The sequence below is a fragment of the Schistocerca nitens genome, chromosome 8, assembly GCF_023898315.1.
Source record: "Schistocerca nitens isolate TAMUIC-IGC-003100 chromosome 8, iqSchNite1.1, whole genome shotgun sequence".
NCBI classification, from domain to species: domain Eukaryota; kingdom Metazoa; phylum Arthropoda; class Insecta; order Orthoptera; family Acrididae; genus Schistocerca; species Schistocerca nitens.
In genome coordinates, this window is record NC_064621.1 from 550964904 (window position 1) to 550980547 (window position 15644).

A 15644-nucleotide genomic window follows, 5' to 3' on the forward strand; every position below is an offset into this window, starting at 1 on the left:
CTACTCAAACTAATGATATTCTGGCCATTAAAACTGCTACACCAAGAAGAAATGCAGATGATAAACGGGTATTCAATGGACAAATATATTATACTAGAATTGACATGTGATTACATTTTCACGCAATTTGGGTGCATCGATACTGAGAAATCAGTTCCCAGAACAACAACCTCTGGCCTTAATAACGGCACTGATACGCCTGGGCATTGAGTCAAACAGAGCTTGGATGGCGTGTACAGGTACAGCTGCACATGCAGCTTCAACACGATACCACAGTTCATCAGGAGTAGTGGCTGACGTATTGTGACGAGCCAGTTGCTCGGCCACCATTGACCAGCCGTTTCCAATTTGTGACATAACTGGAGAATGTGCTGGCCAGGGCAGCAGTCGAACATTTTCTGTATGCAGAAAGGCACGTACAGGACCTGCAACATGTGGTCGTGCATTATCCTGCTGAAATGTAGGGTTCCGCAGGGATCGAATGAAGGGTAGAGCCATAGCTCGTAACACATATGAAATGTAACGTCCACTGTTCAAAGTGCCATCAACGCGACCGATACGTGTAACCAATGGCACCCCATATCATCACACCGGGTGATACGCCAGTATGGCGATGACGAATACACGCTTCCAATGTGCGTTCACCGCGATGTCGCCAAACACGGATGCGACCCTCATGATTCTGTAAACATTACCTGGATTCATCCGAAGAAAATGACCTTTTTGCCATTCGTGCACCCAAGTTCGTCGTTGAGTACACCATCGCAGACGCTCCTGTCTGTGATGCAGCGTCAAGGGTAACCGCAACCATGGTCTCCGAGCTGATAGTCCATGCTGCTGCAATCGTCGTCGAACAGTTCGTGCAGATGGTTGTTGTCTTGCAAACGTCCCCATCTGTTGACTCAGAGATCAAGGCGTGGCTGCACGCTCCGTTACAGCCATGCGGATAAGATGCCTGTCATCTCGACTGCTAGTGGTACGAGGCCGTTGGGATCCAGCACGGCGTTGCGTATTACCCTCCTGAACCCACCTATTCCATATCCAGCAAACAGTTATTGGATCTCGACCAACGCGAGCAGCAATGTCGCGATGCGATAAACAGCAATCGCGATAGGCTACAATCCGACTTTTATCAAAGTCAGAAACGTGATGGTACGCATTTCTCCTCCTTACACGAGGCATCACAACAACGTTTCACCAGGCAACGCCGGTCAAATGCTATCTACTATTTGTGTATGAGCAATCGGTTGGAAACTTTCCTCATGTCAGGACGTTGTACGTGTCGCCACCGGCGCCAACCTTGTGTGAATGCTCTGAAAAGCTAATAATTTGCATATCACAGCATCTTATTCCTGTTGGTTAAATTTCGCGTCTGTAGCACGTCATCTTCGTAGTGTAGTAGTTTTAATGGCCAGTAGTGTAGTTCACAGTGGCCTACGGTAGTTTCACAATTCTACTAATATCTAATGTTATTCACGCCCTTTATATACCATAGCAGGACTGGTAAGAGTACGAAACACGAACTGTACTAATGCATTCTGGTGGCTATTCTGTCTGTCAGAGAGAATTGTACTCTAAAAAATTTGCGAACCCGCTGATATTGTGTACGTCTAGTAAGTTACTGTTATGTTCGACCACGTCTTCTGGGAGCTTAAGTCTTTTGTGAGGTAATGTCTTTTAATATACCTTTTACGGCGCCTCGGCCTAAAAGCGTTTAATTAGAAGCCGCAACCGGTCACGGTGAACGAAGGGCCTACCTTCTCAAACAGTCGATCAGATATGGATCGAGTGTATCGAGTGCTCGCAATCGTAAAGAGCAGAGAAATCGATAGCGTTGTTCCAGTACTCGTACTGTACGTGAGGCGCGGTGCTGTGCCGTGGCTCGGCCAGCCGCGAGTAAAATTAGCCCCACAGCGGCTGCCGCGCAGTGGGGCCGGCGCTACGGCCCCCACAATCGATACCCGGCCGCCATGCTGGCCGGCCGCGCCGCAGCTGTTCCGCCGCCCATACACTCGGGCCTCGCGGCGGCGCCGAAATCCCGCAGGCATTACCTGTTTATTTACTAGCACACTATCCGGCGTTGCCTGGGGATGTAACTATTCCAGTCTTCTATTAGTCGACCTCCTCCGTGCCGCTGTCCATCCCCTCTCCCTCGAAGGCCATCCCTTCCCCCTCTCTGTCCGTTTCCTCTTTTCTCCTTCCTTTGTCTATCTTCTCCCCCGTCTGTCTCTGACCATTTTGCCCCCCCCCCTCCTCCATCCATCTGCTCCTCCCCATCTGTTCTGCTCTGTTCATCTCCTTCTCTGCTCTAAGTCCATTTCCTCCTGCACCCGCTATCGTCTCCTCACCCACATATAAACTACTGGCCATTAAAATTGCTACACCAAGAAGATGACATGGTACAGACACGAAATTTAACCGACAGGAAGAAGATGCTGTGATATGCAAATGATTAGCTTTTCAGAGCATTCACACAAGGCTGGCGCCGGTAGAGACACCTACAACGTGTTGACATGAGGAAAGTTTCCAACCGATTTCTCATACACAAACAGAAGTTGACCGGCGTTGCCTGGTGAAACGTTGTTGTGATGCCTCGTGTAAGGAGGAGAAATGCATAGCATCACGTTTCCAACTTTGATAAAGTTCGGATTGTAGCCTATCGCGGTTGCGGTTTATCGTATCGCCACATTGCTGCTCGCGTTGATCGAGATCCAATGACTGTTAGCGGAATATGGATTCGGTGGGTTCTGGAGGGTAATACGGAACACCGTGCTGGATCCCAGCGGCCTCGTATCACTAGCAGTCGATATGACAGGCATCTTATCCCCATGGCTGTACCGGATCGTGCAGCCACCTACGTCTCGCGTTTGCAGCACCATGGACTATCAGCTCGGAGACCGTGGCTGCGGTTACCCTTGACGCTGCATCACAGACAGGAGCGTCTGCGATGTTGTACTCAACGACGAACCTGGGTGCACGAATGGCAAAACGTCATTTTTTCGGATGAATCCAGGTTCTGTTTACAGAATCATGATAGTCGCATCCTTGTTTGGCGACATCGCGGTGAACGCACATTGGAAGCGTGTATTTGTCATCGCCATACTGGTGTATCATCCGGCGTAATGGTATGGGGTGCCAATGGTTACACGTCTCGGTCACCTCTTGTTCGCATTGACGGTTCTTTGAACAGTGGACGTTACATTTCATATGTGTTACGACCCGTCGCTCTACCTTCATTCGATCCCTGCGAAACCCTACATTTCAGCAGGATAAAGCACGACTGCATGTTGTAGGTCCTGTACGGGCCTTTCTGGATACAGAAAATGTTCGACTGTCCCTGGCCAGCACATTCTCCAGATCTCTCACCAATTGAAAACGTCTGGTCAATGGTGGCCGAGCAACTGGCTCGTCACAATACGCCAGTCACTACTCTTGATGAACTGTGGTATTGTGTTGAAGCTACATGGGCAGCTGTACCTGTACACACCATCCAAGCTCTGTTTGACTCAATTCCCAGGCGTATCAAGGCCTTTATTACGGCCAGAGGTGGTTGTTCTGGGTACCGATTTCTCAGGATCTATGCACCCAAATTGCGTGAAAATGTAGTTACATGTCAGCCCTAGTATATTATATTTGTCCTATGAATACCCCCGTTTGTCATCTGCATTTCTTCTTGGTGTAGCAATTTTAATGGCCAGTAGTGTATTCTTCTCCCGCTCTCACTTGCCATCTCCTTCTCCCCTCCCCCCCCCTCTCGCAGTCCATCTCATCCTCCCCTCTGTCTTTCTCCATCCTCCTTCTACCTATGGCCATCTCTTCATGCCTCTGTCTGTTTAACCTCAGCTACCCTTCCCTATTTCTCCCCCTTCTAATACCATATTGTCACATCCACCCTAACAGGTGGTTGCTGGCCTTTACCCCCCCCCCACCCCCACCCCCCACAGTATTTGTTTCCGAATAGTAGGTAACATGTGCCCCAAGTTCGATTCATGGGTTTCTGAGGAGCTTTCGACCTTTGACTTTGTCCATGAACACACATATATTTCACGTATGTTTAACACATTTTACAATATTTGTACACGTATTTCACCTTTACCTCTAGCGAATTTCATCTTGGAGTTTAGTTTTCACGTTGCTCAATGTTTATGATGTCGTATCTCCTGAAATAAGTGGTACAATGATATACTTTTGCTGGTTCATCCAGTGACATACGCTGGAAAAAAATCGCAACCCCAAAACTAATTAACACAGAGTAATGAAAATTCGGGAATACGTTTGTCTAGGCAACATACGAGGCGTATTGGGAAAGTAAGGTTCGTGCAGATGTGCTGGGCAGTGCCTTTATTGTGCCTGTCGATCGCTTCACGTCGCTCTTTACAGTTCAGAGCGCAAAATGATCACGTAGAAATGCCTAATACAGCAGTGTATCCCGCCAAGTATGAGGATCTGGTGGGAGATTTCGCCTGAAGCTATGCAGCCCACATAACATAAATGACATGGGTTTCTTTCTTCAAGACAATTTTCAGCCGCATTCTGCAGGGGCAATGAAGACGGTCCTGCAGCGTTTTCGATGGGAAGTGTTTGATCACCCACAATACAGCCCTTAATTAGCTCCCTCCGTTGTTCACCTCTGCTCACACGAACCGCTGGCTACGAAGACGACATTTCGGCGCAAACAACGAAAGACAGACCAGTGTAGAGAGTTGGCAGAAAGCACTGGCGGCTGTTTTCTGTGGCGAGGGTACTGGAAAGTTTGTACAACGGCACGACAAGAGTCTAAGTCGGAGCACCTGAAAGGTGTCGCTAACTGTTGAAAATATAATTTTTTTTTATTTTCACTGTGTTTTTCATTTCGTGACCGATCGGACCTTACTTTCCGAACAGCCTTCGTATTTAAGTGATTAACATTGCAAGATATCAGGTTAATGCAAGCGTGAGATAAGACATGGCATTGTAAGAAGAGTGCAGCGAAATATGCTCCTGCGATCAGTAGGGGCATATAGAACAACTCAAAGGGGAGCACTATGAGTATTAATATGGCTTTGTCCTCTCGGCGTAAAGATCAGGGAACAGGCGGAGTGGTATTGGGAAACAGGGACAAAATAATTGAGTTACTGGGGATTCAGGTGGGGAACAAACTAGAAATCAGACGTAGGGGGGAGGAGCTCTGGCAGGAACAGTAGGAGAATGAAGACACAGGTCGCAGAACATGCGAACTACTGCCCAACATCAGGAAGCGACTATAGTTAAAACACTTCAAGCCATCAAGAGGACAGCCGCACTTCCTTGCTGGACATGCACCCTACCCGACATATCTACGCCTGTTCGGAAAATGGGTTACACCAACGTGTGACTGTGGGGCCGCACCAGGCACCCCAGAACACGTGGTGTATGAGTACCACCTCTTCGACGACGGAGCGGCACAATTACGACAACAGTTACCAAACCATGACACGTATCACCTGCTCAGGCATGAGGATCACTTCCAAATCCTGAACAAACTAGCTAATGAAATATCACACAAAGTCATAAAGGAATTTTTACGGAACAATCACTAATAGATCATATCTGATCACCTGACTAGACCCCGTGCACCTGTCCTGTTCCGCCGAGACGTGGACCTGGCCAGACGCTTCACGGCTGGGATCCGCCACATCTGGGATTAGGGGGAGGGTGCGCCTTTTACCCGATTCTGACACTCACCGGACTTGACATAGGACTTAGGTTGGATGTAGGGTAAGCTAGAATAGAACATTAGAGTAGAACTCCAGCTATTAACTACTCTGGGCCAGCCCGGTGCCAGGGACATGCTCACCGGAATCAGCTCGGTGATCACGGCCAACCAATGTAGGTTTATATACGCTGGCACACCTATAACGCTGCAGGTAGAGTAGACTAGCATAAGTAGTAGACATAGCTAAACATTGGTAACCTTAGGGCAGGGGCGGGCAGGAATTCTGCACGTGTGCGGTGCACATGCACGTGTGCAGTTAACAGGTGTTCTGCGTGCACACAGGGACGAGCTGGCCACCCGCTTCTCTCCCCTCCCCCCCATACCGTCTCTCCGCTTCTTCCTCTGTAATGCGTTTTGTTTCCTGGCCTGCTTTATTGAATGAAGGAATAAGGTTAGTAGGAGTGCTTGAAAGTAATCATCGTTTGAAAGAGTACCTATTACCTACGATACGTTTTATTTAATTATCACAGGTGGAGTTTACAATACGTTTAATGTCTGGAACAAAATTTCTACATACAGACAAATGCAAACAGTTACGTAAATTTCCATTACTGATGTTTGCTCTTAACCGAGACTTATTAATTTTCATAACAGAAAAAAATCTCTCAGAAACGTATGTCGAGCCAAACATTGACATTATCTTCGCGACTTCACGATGGAGACGAGGAAACTTGCTGTGGAAAGTCGTGATAAAAATCTATCACACCTCTTGCCAAAAGGAACCTGTCTCTCAGACGAGAATTACGCTGTAGATCTATTAATTCCATTTGCAAACTGGGATGAATATCATCTACAGAAACAGCAGATTGTCTCGAGAACTATTCAAAACCTTGGGATAAGTAAGATATATCCCCAAATCGCTTGAGAAATTCCTCTTTTATTGCACTAAGAACGGCAACATACTGAAATTTATTATAATGGCGTTCAATATTAAACTTCCGCTGACCATCGAGAATACTGTCACATATTATACATTTCCAATTTTCACGTTTTTGCACAGAGAAAAAATGATTCTCCCATTCTTTTTAAAAGATAGCAAATCTCCAATTCTCCGTTTCCTTGATTAACTCTGCATTTTCCGGTTCTTGAAATACAACGTTCACAACGTAGTGATCGCTTCGCTACAACGTTCGCAGCTTAGCCTGGTACTACACTGCCGCAACCTGCCGGCTGTCGCCACTGCTCCATTCGACGATTGCACGCGAGCAGCACACGTGCAGCGTTGTGTGCTGATGAGCCGCGTGCAACGTTTGCCCGCCCCTGCCTTAGGACATAGCAGTAGTGCCCATAGTGGAAGAGTAATAGTACTAACATTCATAGAACAAAAGCTGCTGTAGTAATAAATGTATTAGTTCAAAATGGTTCAAATGGCTCTGAGCACTATGGGACTTAACATCTATGGTCATCAGTCCCCTAGAACTTAGAACTACTTAAACCTAACTAATCTAAGGACAGCACACAACACCCAGCCATCACGAGGCAGAGAAAATCCCTGACCCCGCCGGGAATCGAACCCGGGAACCCGGGCGGGGGAAGCGAGAACGCTACCGCACGACCACGAGATGCGGGCAATTGTATTAGTATCAAGTAGGACCCACTAATGTATTAGTTGGTGGGTTGCTTATGTATTATGTATTGAAGAATAAAGAATTTTCTTTAAAAAAAAAAAGCCATTGCAAATGTGAAATACTGGTACGTTAATAACAGATGCAACCGCCAGAAGGTTGAATGCAAGGATGCAAATGTGCATCAGTTGTATTGAACAGGCATCGGATATCAGTTTTTGGGATGGAATTCAATGCCAGTAGCACTTGGTCGGTCAGTATAGCTACGGTTAATTGTTGATGACCCTGGAGTTGTCGTCCGACGTTGTCCCACGTGTGCTCGACTGGAGACAGATCTGGTGATCGAGCACATCAAGGTAACATGTCCAGATTCTGCAGAGCATGTTGGCTTACAACAGTGGGCGAGGGTTATCCTGTTGGAAAACTCCCCCCTTAAATGCTGTTCATAATGCAGTACAACAGGTCGAATCTACAGCCTGATATACAATTTTGCAGTCGTAGGACAACACCGAGAGTCAGCAGAGTGACGTACAAATTTCAAGGTGAGTGGGAAGGCTAAAAGAGTACTCCTGCTGTCATATGAAATCCCACCCCCGACCATAACTGCAGCTGTAGATCCAGAGTGTCTACAACGAAGACAGGTTTATTTAAGGCCCTCAACTGGTCTCCTAAACAACATCACTGGCCCAGAGGCAGAACTAGCTTTCATTAGAAAATACAACAAACCTTCAACCTGCCCTCCAGTGAGCTCTCCCTTGACACAACTGAAGTCGCAACAGGCGATAGTTTAGGATGAGAGGAATACACTTTACAGGGCGTGTGGCTCGGAGCTGTCTTTGAAGTAATCGAGTTCTAACAGTTCGCTGTGTCACTGTGGTGACCATTACAGCTCAAATTGCTTCTGCAGATGCAGTGCGATGCGCCAGATCCATATGCCGTACACGATGATAGACATCTTTGAGATGAAGAAACCCGAGCGGTCTGAGGCGCTGCAGTCATGGACTGTGCGGCTGATCCCTGCGGAAGTTCGAGTCCTCCCTCGGGCATGGGTGTGTGTGTTTGTCCTTAGGATAATTTAGGTTAAGTAGTGTGTAAGCTTAGGGAATGATGACCTTAGCAGTTAAGTCCCATAAGATTTCACACACATTTGAACGTTTGAGATGAACTAACTTTTGTTTTTGTGTCGCAAGTCCTTCTTGGTGTTGTGATACTTCCCCGTCAGTGTAATTTAACTTATTTAACTCATGTTTGTACTCATATTTCACCTATATCTCTAACGAATTCCGCCCTGCAATTTCGTTTTCACGCAGCTCAATGTCAATGATGACATATTTCATGAGCTGTGTGAGGTACAATGGTATAATTTTGCAGGTATATCCAGTGATACATGTGCCTCTTTTTATCAAATTCCGATACTTAAATCAACACTGCTCATTTCTCTCTGATTTATCTATTCAGTGATTCTAAAAGTCACACAAATAGCCGACACTATTTTTCAACACAGTCATCAACACTTTGTAAACGATGCTCGGAATGTTGTGCCAATCGGTCAGTTCCTCAACTACAAAAATCCACTTCTTGGTTATGGAGCCATCCGAGAACCCGCATGGTAAGCCTCATATTCAGAAAATCTTCGCTTCCTCCGAATCAGCTCCTCGATTGCCTGGACATTGTCGTCTGTAGTCAGTGTCCATGGCCAGCATCACCCACGTCTCTGCGCCCTCGTTGAAATTGTTGGCGCCATTTCACTACAGCGGGACGCGAAATTGCATTTGATCCATGTACCGCTAGAATTAACACTTGGTTCAAGAATCATAAAAGAAGGTTGTATACCTGGAAGAATCCTGGAGATACTAAAAGGTATCAGATAGATTATATAATGGTAAGACAGAGATTTAGGAACCAGGTTTTAAATTGTAAGACATTTCCAGGGGCAGATGTGGATTCTGACCACAATCTATTGGTTATGAACTGCAGATTGAAACTGAAGAAATTGCAAAAAGGTGGGAATTTAAGGAGATGGGACCTGGATAAACTGAAAGAACCAGAGGTTGTAGAGAGTTTCAGGGAGAGCATAAGGGAACAATTGACAGGAATGGGAGAAAGAAATACAGTAGAAGAAGAATGGGTAGCTCTGAGGGATGAAGTAGTGAAGGCAGCAGACGATCAAGTAGGTAAAAAGACGAGGGCTAATAGAAATCCTTGGGTAACAGAAGAAATATTTAATTTAATTGATGAAAGGAGAAGATATAAAAATGCAGTAAATGAAGCAGGCAAAAAGGAATACAAACGTCTCAAAAATGAGATCGACAGGAAGTGCAAAATGGCTAAGCAGGGCTGGCTAGAGGAGAAATGTAAGGATGTAGAGGCTTGTCTCACTAGGGGTAAGATAGATACTGCCTACAGGAAAATTAAAGAGACCTTTGAAGAGAAGAGAACCACTTGTATGACTATCAAGACCTCAGATGGCAACCCAGTTCTAAGCAAAGAAGGGAAGGCAGAAAGGTGGAAGGAGTATATAGAGGGTTTATACAAGGGCGATGTACTTGAGGACAATATTATGGAAATGGAAGAGGATGTAGATGAAGACGAAATGGGAGATAAGATACTGCGTGAAGAGTTTGACAGAACACTGAAAGACCAGTGTCGAAACAAGGCCCCGGGAGTAGACAACATTCCATTAGAACTACTGATGGCCTTGGGAGAGCCAGTCATGACAAAACTCTACCATCTGGTGAGCAAGATGTATGAGACAGGCGAAATACCCTCAGACTTCAAGAAGAATATAATAATTCCAATCCCAAAGAAAGCAGGTGTAGACAGATATGAAAATTACCGAACCATCAGTTTAATAAGTCACAGCTGCAAAATACTAACCCGAATTCTTTACAGACGAATGGAAAAACTGGTAGAAGCGGACCTCGGGGAAGATCAGTTTGGATTCCGTAGAAATGTTGGGACACGTGAGGCAATACTAACCTTACGACTTATCTTAGAAGAAAGATTAAGAAAAGGCAAACCTACGTTTCTGGCATTTGTAGACTTAGAGAAACCTTTTGACAATGTTGACTCGAATACTCTCTTTCAAATTCTGAAGGTGGCAGGGGTAAAATACAGGGAGCGAAAGGCTATTTACAATTTGTACAGAAACCAGAGGGCAGTTATAAGAGTCGAGGGGCATGAAAGGGAAGCAGTGGTTGGGAAAGAGTGAGACAGGGTTGTAGCCTCTTCCCGATGTTATTCAATCTGTATATTGAGCAAGCAGTAAAGGAAACAAAAGAAAAATTCGGGGTAGGTATTAAAATTCATGGAGAAGAAGTAAAAACTTTGAGGTTCGCCGATGACATTGTAATTCTGTCAGAGACAGCAAAAGACTTGGAAGAGCAGTTGAACGGAATGAACAGTGTCTTGAAAGGAAGATATAAGATGAACATCAACAAAAGCAAAACAAGGATAATGGAATGTAGTCAAATTAAATCGGGTGATGCTGAGGGAATTAGATTAGGAAATGAGACACTTAAAGTAGTAAAGGAGTTTTGCTATTTAGGGAGTAAAATAACTGATGATGGTCGAAGTAGAGAGGATATAAAATGTAGACTGGCAAGGAAATCGTTTCTGAAGAAGAGAAATTTGTTAACATCGAATATAGATTTAAGTGTCAGGAAGTCGTTTCTGAAAGTATTTGTATGGAGTGTAGCCATGTATGGAAGTGAAACGTGGACGATAACTAGTTTGGACAAGAAGAGAATAGAAGCTTTCGAAATGTGGTGCTACAGAAGAATGCTGAAGATAAGGTGGGTAGATCACGTAACTAATGAGGAGGTACTGAATAGGATTGGGGAGAAGAGAAGTTTGTGGCACAACTTGACTAGAAGAAGGGATCGGTTGGTAGGACATGTTTTGAGGCATCAAGGGATCACAAATTTAGCATTGGAGGGCAGCGTGGAGGGTAAAAATCGTAGAGGGAGACCAAGAGACGAATACACTAAGCAGAATCAGAAGGATGTAGGTTGCAGTAGATACTGGGAGATGAAGAAGCTTGCACAGGATAGAGTAGCATGGAGAGCTGCATCAAACCAGTCTCAGGACTGAAGACCACAACAACAACAACACCGCTAGAATTTCACGAATTTAGACGTTTAGCCCTCAACAATTTTACCGGGTTGCTTACTTCAAATTTGGAGTATATTTACAGTTATGACGTCATTTCACTTCCACACGACGATGTTCCTGTTGTCCGTACCGCATCAGAATCGTGTCTGCAGGAAACCCAGAACATGTAGTCTCTTCTGACAATGCACCATACGTGTTGCGCAGTGGCCTTAGCGTGGATCATGTGTAATCAGGGCACTTTCTAGAAAGTGGGAACGGCGTTTTCAGAACACCTTCGGGTGTATTTGTGATCTTGTCATGGGTTATTCGAAACCTGTCCCATTGTGTATTTTCAGCTATGGTCCATTGCATTACGGGTAGTTGACCGCCTGTGTACGAACGAAACGAGAGCGACAGACATAACCTCTATGTTGTGCTACGGTGAGGTGTTAACAAATGTACAACAACCTCACCCACTATCAATTCGTAATGCAGTATATGAATATGGGAAACACGATGAATATTCTAACAGGATAGCATACATATTACCACATGCGCTTACAACCAGAGAGTACGAACTAATATGATCTGTAGCTCTAAACAATCACAGTTTTATCAACTTTGTTAACTATGTGTTTGATACATGCTACGCCAAGTTTCCGGCTGCTTCGAGTCGAGTAACACGTCCGGTAGTCCAATTTTCTTTACGATTATACTGCAGTACGATAACACACCTCTCGTAAATAAAATTTCCAGCCAGTCTAAATTTTGATTTCAAAATTCTCTTTTCGTATGTCAAGCCATTTTTGAATCCACCAATCGTATTACACAACATTTAAATTACAAATGTTACGACAAGGTTTCCTTTATGACATTACAATGAACTGCATATTCTCTTAGAGACACTAATGACCTTTTTGGCACCTACTTTCCTTTTCAACTAAGTTACAGAAGGCAGAGTGTATCGCTGAGCACTCTGTGAGTGTTGCACGGAATTAGTATCTTCAGAATTGAAAAATTAATCCTGGCGTACCACAGCATTTAGTGTAGTGACCACTCATGTTCTTGTGATATATGTGTGGTTGTCATCATAAAGCCAAGAAGCTGTACAGCTTCTTTTACGAACTATTCCAGATGCTATCTAATAAAATCTGAAGGTGCACTTCCAGTCCATGATAGCTAAATAATTTTTTTCCAAATGCTATTAACTTGACGGAGGCAAATAGACCATGATTTAAAGTTGGATACATCTATTTCTTTTTTTTCTTTTTTTGTTGAGAAAACGGAAAAGAGTGAAGTATTGTCATTATGACGAGTCTCATCACACAAAAATGAGAATGAAGACAACTGACAAATCAAGAACATTGTGTGTAATGATGGAGACAGTAAAAGTAGAGAATTTCGAGCTCACATACAGGCTTATGGATAGCATTTTTCCAGCATGCTGCCATCCGAGAATGCAACAGCATGGGGGTGGGAGAGGGGGAGTGGTGGGTGAGACAGCTGGTGCAATGCGTACCCCACGCCATACACAATACGGAGACATGATAAGTGGCTGTGGGCCCCGTCCTTTTGTCTTGTAGTAGCCGACGTATTCATGGAAGTAGTCGAGCGGACGGCGTTATATTTCGTGCCGCAGCGCCAAAGTTGTTGGCTGAGATACGTTGACGATACGTTCACCATGTCGCAGAAAGGGAAAGTGCCGAACTACGCATATCTCATCAGCACCTCAACAGACTTTATAAAAACATACAGTTTGCAGTCGTAATAGAAAATAACTGAGCGATTCATTTTTTGGATGTAGAAGTGTACAGAACTCCTAGCGGTCAACTAGGGCATAACTAACGGACACTAACATATACAATGACGAGCCAAAACATTATGACCACCTTCTTAATTGTTTGTTTCCCGTCTTTACAGTGAAATACATCACTGATTCTGCTTATCATGGATCAACAGTTTGTTGGTAGGTTTGTGGCGGTATGAGGCATTAGATGTCTACACACAGGTCAAGTAATTCAAGTAAATAACGAGCCCCTGACTTCCGTACTCGGTGGTGGCACCCGATAGCAACCCAGATGGGTTCGATAGGATTTACATCAGACATCACCGTCAGTTCACTATAACGCTCCTCAAAACACTGTAGCACGAGATACGGGCAATTATGCGGCTGAAAGATAACTTCGCCGTCGGGGTATCCAGCAAGCATGAAGAGAAGCAGGTGGTTCGCATCCGTCAGCATTATTACCACAGGTCCCATGCAAGCGCAGGAGAATGCCTCGAGTAACATAATACTGTTCCCACAAGCGTGCGTCCGTGGCGCGCTGCACGTTTCGAGCTGCATTTCACCTCGGTGACGACGTTGGGGGAGACGACCATCGACCTAACGTAGCAAAAATGTGTTTTATCTGAAGAGCCGACACGTTTCCGTTGATAGACGGTCGAATGCCGATCGTCCCTCGCCACTACAATCGTAACTCACGATGTCGTTGAGTCAACATGTGAAAACGTAGGTGTGGTCCGCTGCCGTGCTCCATGTTCGATAATGTACGATGAGAGGTGTGCTCCGAAACACTTGTGCTTGCATCAGCATTGTGCCCTGTCAGCAGAGATGCCACACATCCCCACCTATCCTACTTTACATAGCAGACAAGCCTCCGAACCTCAGGTTCTGTGAAGAGTCGTGAACGTCCAAACATTTAGCACCTAGTGGCAGTTACACTGTCCTTCTACGTCTTTCCATAGATGATCACGACAGTGCCACGTGAACATTTGACAGTCCTCAGAGTTTTTGAGATACCCGTTCGCATGCTCTGCACAATAATAACCTGCCCTTTTGTAGGGTGCAGCCTACTCACGCCGTAGTAAAGTCATATCAGTCTTTCCATTGTGGGCCAGCCAGTCCCCTGTAACTAGCTCTGACGTCATAAATGTTGCGCAATACTTTAAAAATCAAATAAATAACCTAAAACATTTCTAGCATGTCAGGAGTAATACTAAATTAATATGTGTTACTTATCAGTTCGATAACTTTAGCCATTTTCGAAACTTGGACGTGTTCTCTAAAAGTCATTGGCGCAACAGAAAAGAGCTAGAAAGTTAAAAATTTATATTTAGATTCATCTTTCATAATAATTTAATAAAAACAGTACTTTGGATTTCACAAATTAAAATTTTAGTGGAAATTCATGATTTTCTGGTTTTCGTCTTAAAACTTAAGGAAGCAAGATAGATTAAGTAGGCTAATAAATAAGGCTAGGATGTTTATATTTAAGTAGGTTGGAGATCCGCTATAACTATGAAGATGTGAGAAGTTTCATTTGAATACCTATAAAACTATAGCGATAGCGTATCTCCAAAGGGCCAGTTCAGAGCTCGTCTACTGCGTGCAGTGTAATTAAATTAATTCTCTCGCCCAAAATATTTAACTTAGCCACGTCAAAATTTTATTATCAATACTTACCTACGTGCTGAATGCACATTTAAATTAAGAGCTTCATCGGCCATCAGCAAGAGAAGCTATGATTTATTAGGTAACTTAAAGTGGTGCATTACTAGCCCAGCGGCTAGTCGGGAGAGCCGATTTGATCAGGCGTTCCCTTAGCGTCCGCACCGCGGCTTTATATACATGAACGCTGCGCGAGGAAGGAAGGCCCCAGTTCTCTCCAGACGCTGAATAGCACGTCATCTGTGTCGGGAGTCGCGTCGTGTCGGTATCATTGCTACAAACAGCCTCGGATGCCGTATTAAGTTACTCGGAATACGCGTAACCATGAAATCATTTTCAAGTGAAGTGTTAATTCTGGGTTGACTTTAATTATCGATCTTCAGATTGCGTATGTCGTATTTTCACGTGCCGCCGCGGGACAGACATTCTGCCAATTATTTAGCGTGGCGTTTGATGAACCTTATCATCAAATTATGGCGAGCATTCATTTAAATATTTAATTTGGACATTTATAGATGCATCAGCGCATTAGACTCTGAACTGCTCTGTTAGTTAGATTGTGTGGATTCTTTTGTTTTCATCTGTGACTTTCAGAATACAGAACGTTTTTTTTTTCACGACCGTTTTTGATTATAAATCCCGGACAATCTCCTAAATTCCTCAGAGCTATAAGCTGTAACTATAAGTGTATTCTCAGATGAAGTGGGCACTAGGAATTCTAATTACAGGCTTCACGTTTTGCTAATCACTTTCTGGTAGCCAATATTGTAGTTAGAGAGCCAGTGTTGAGAACGGCAAACAACAG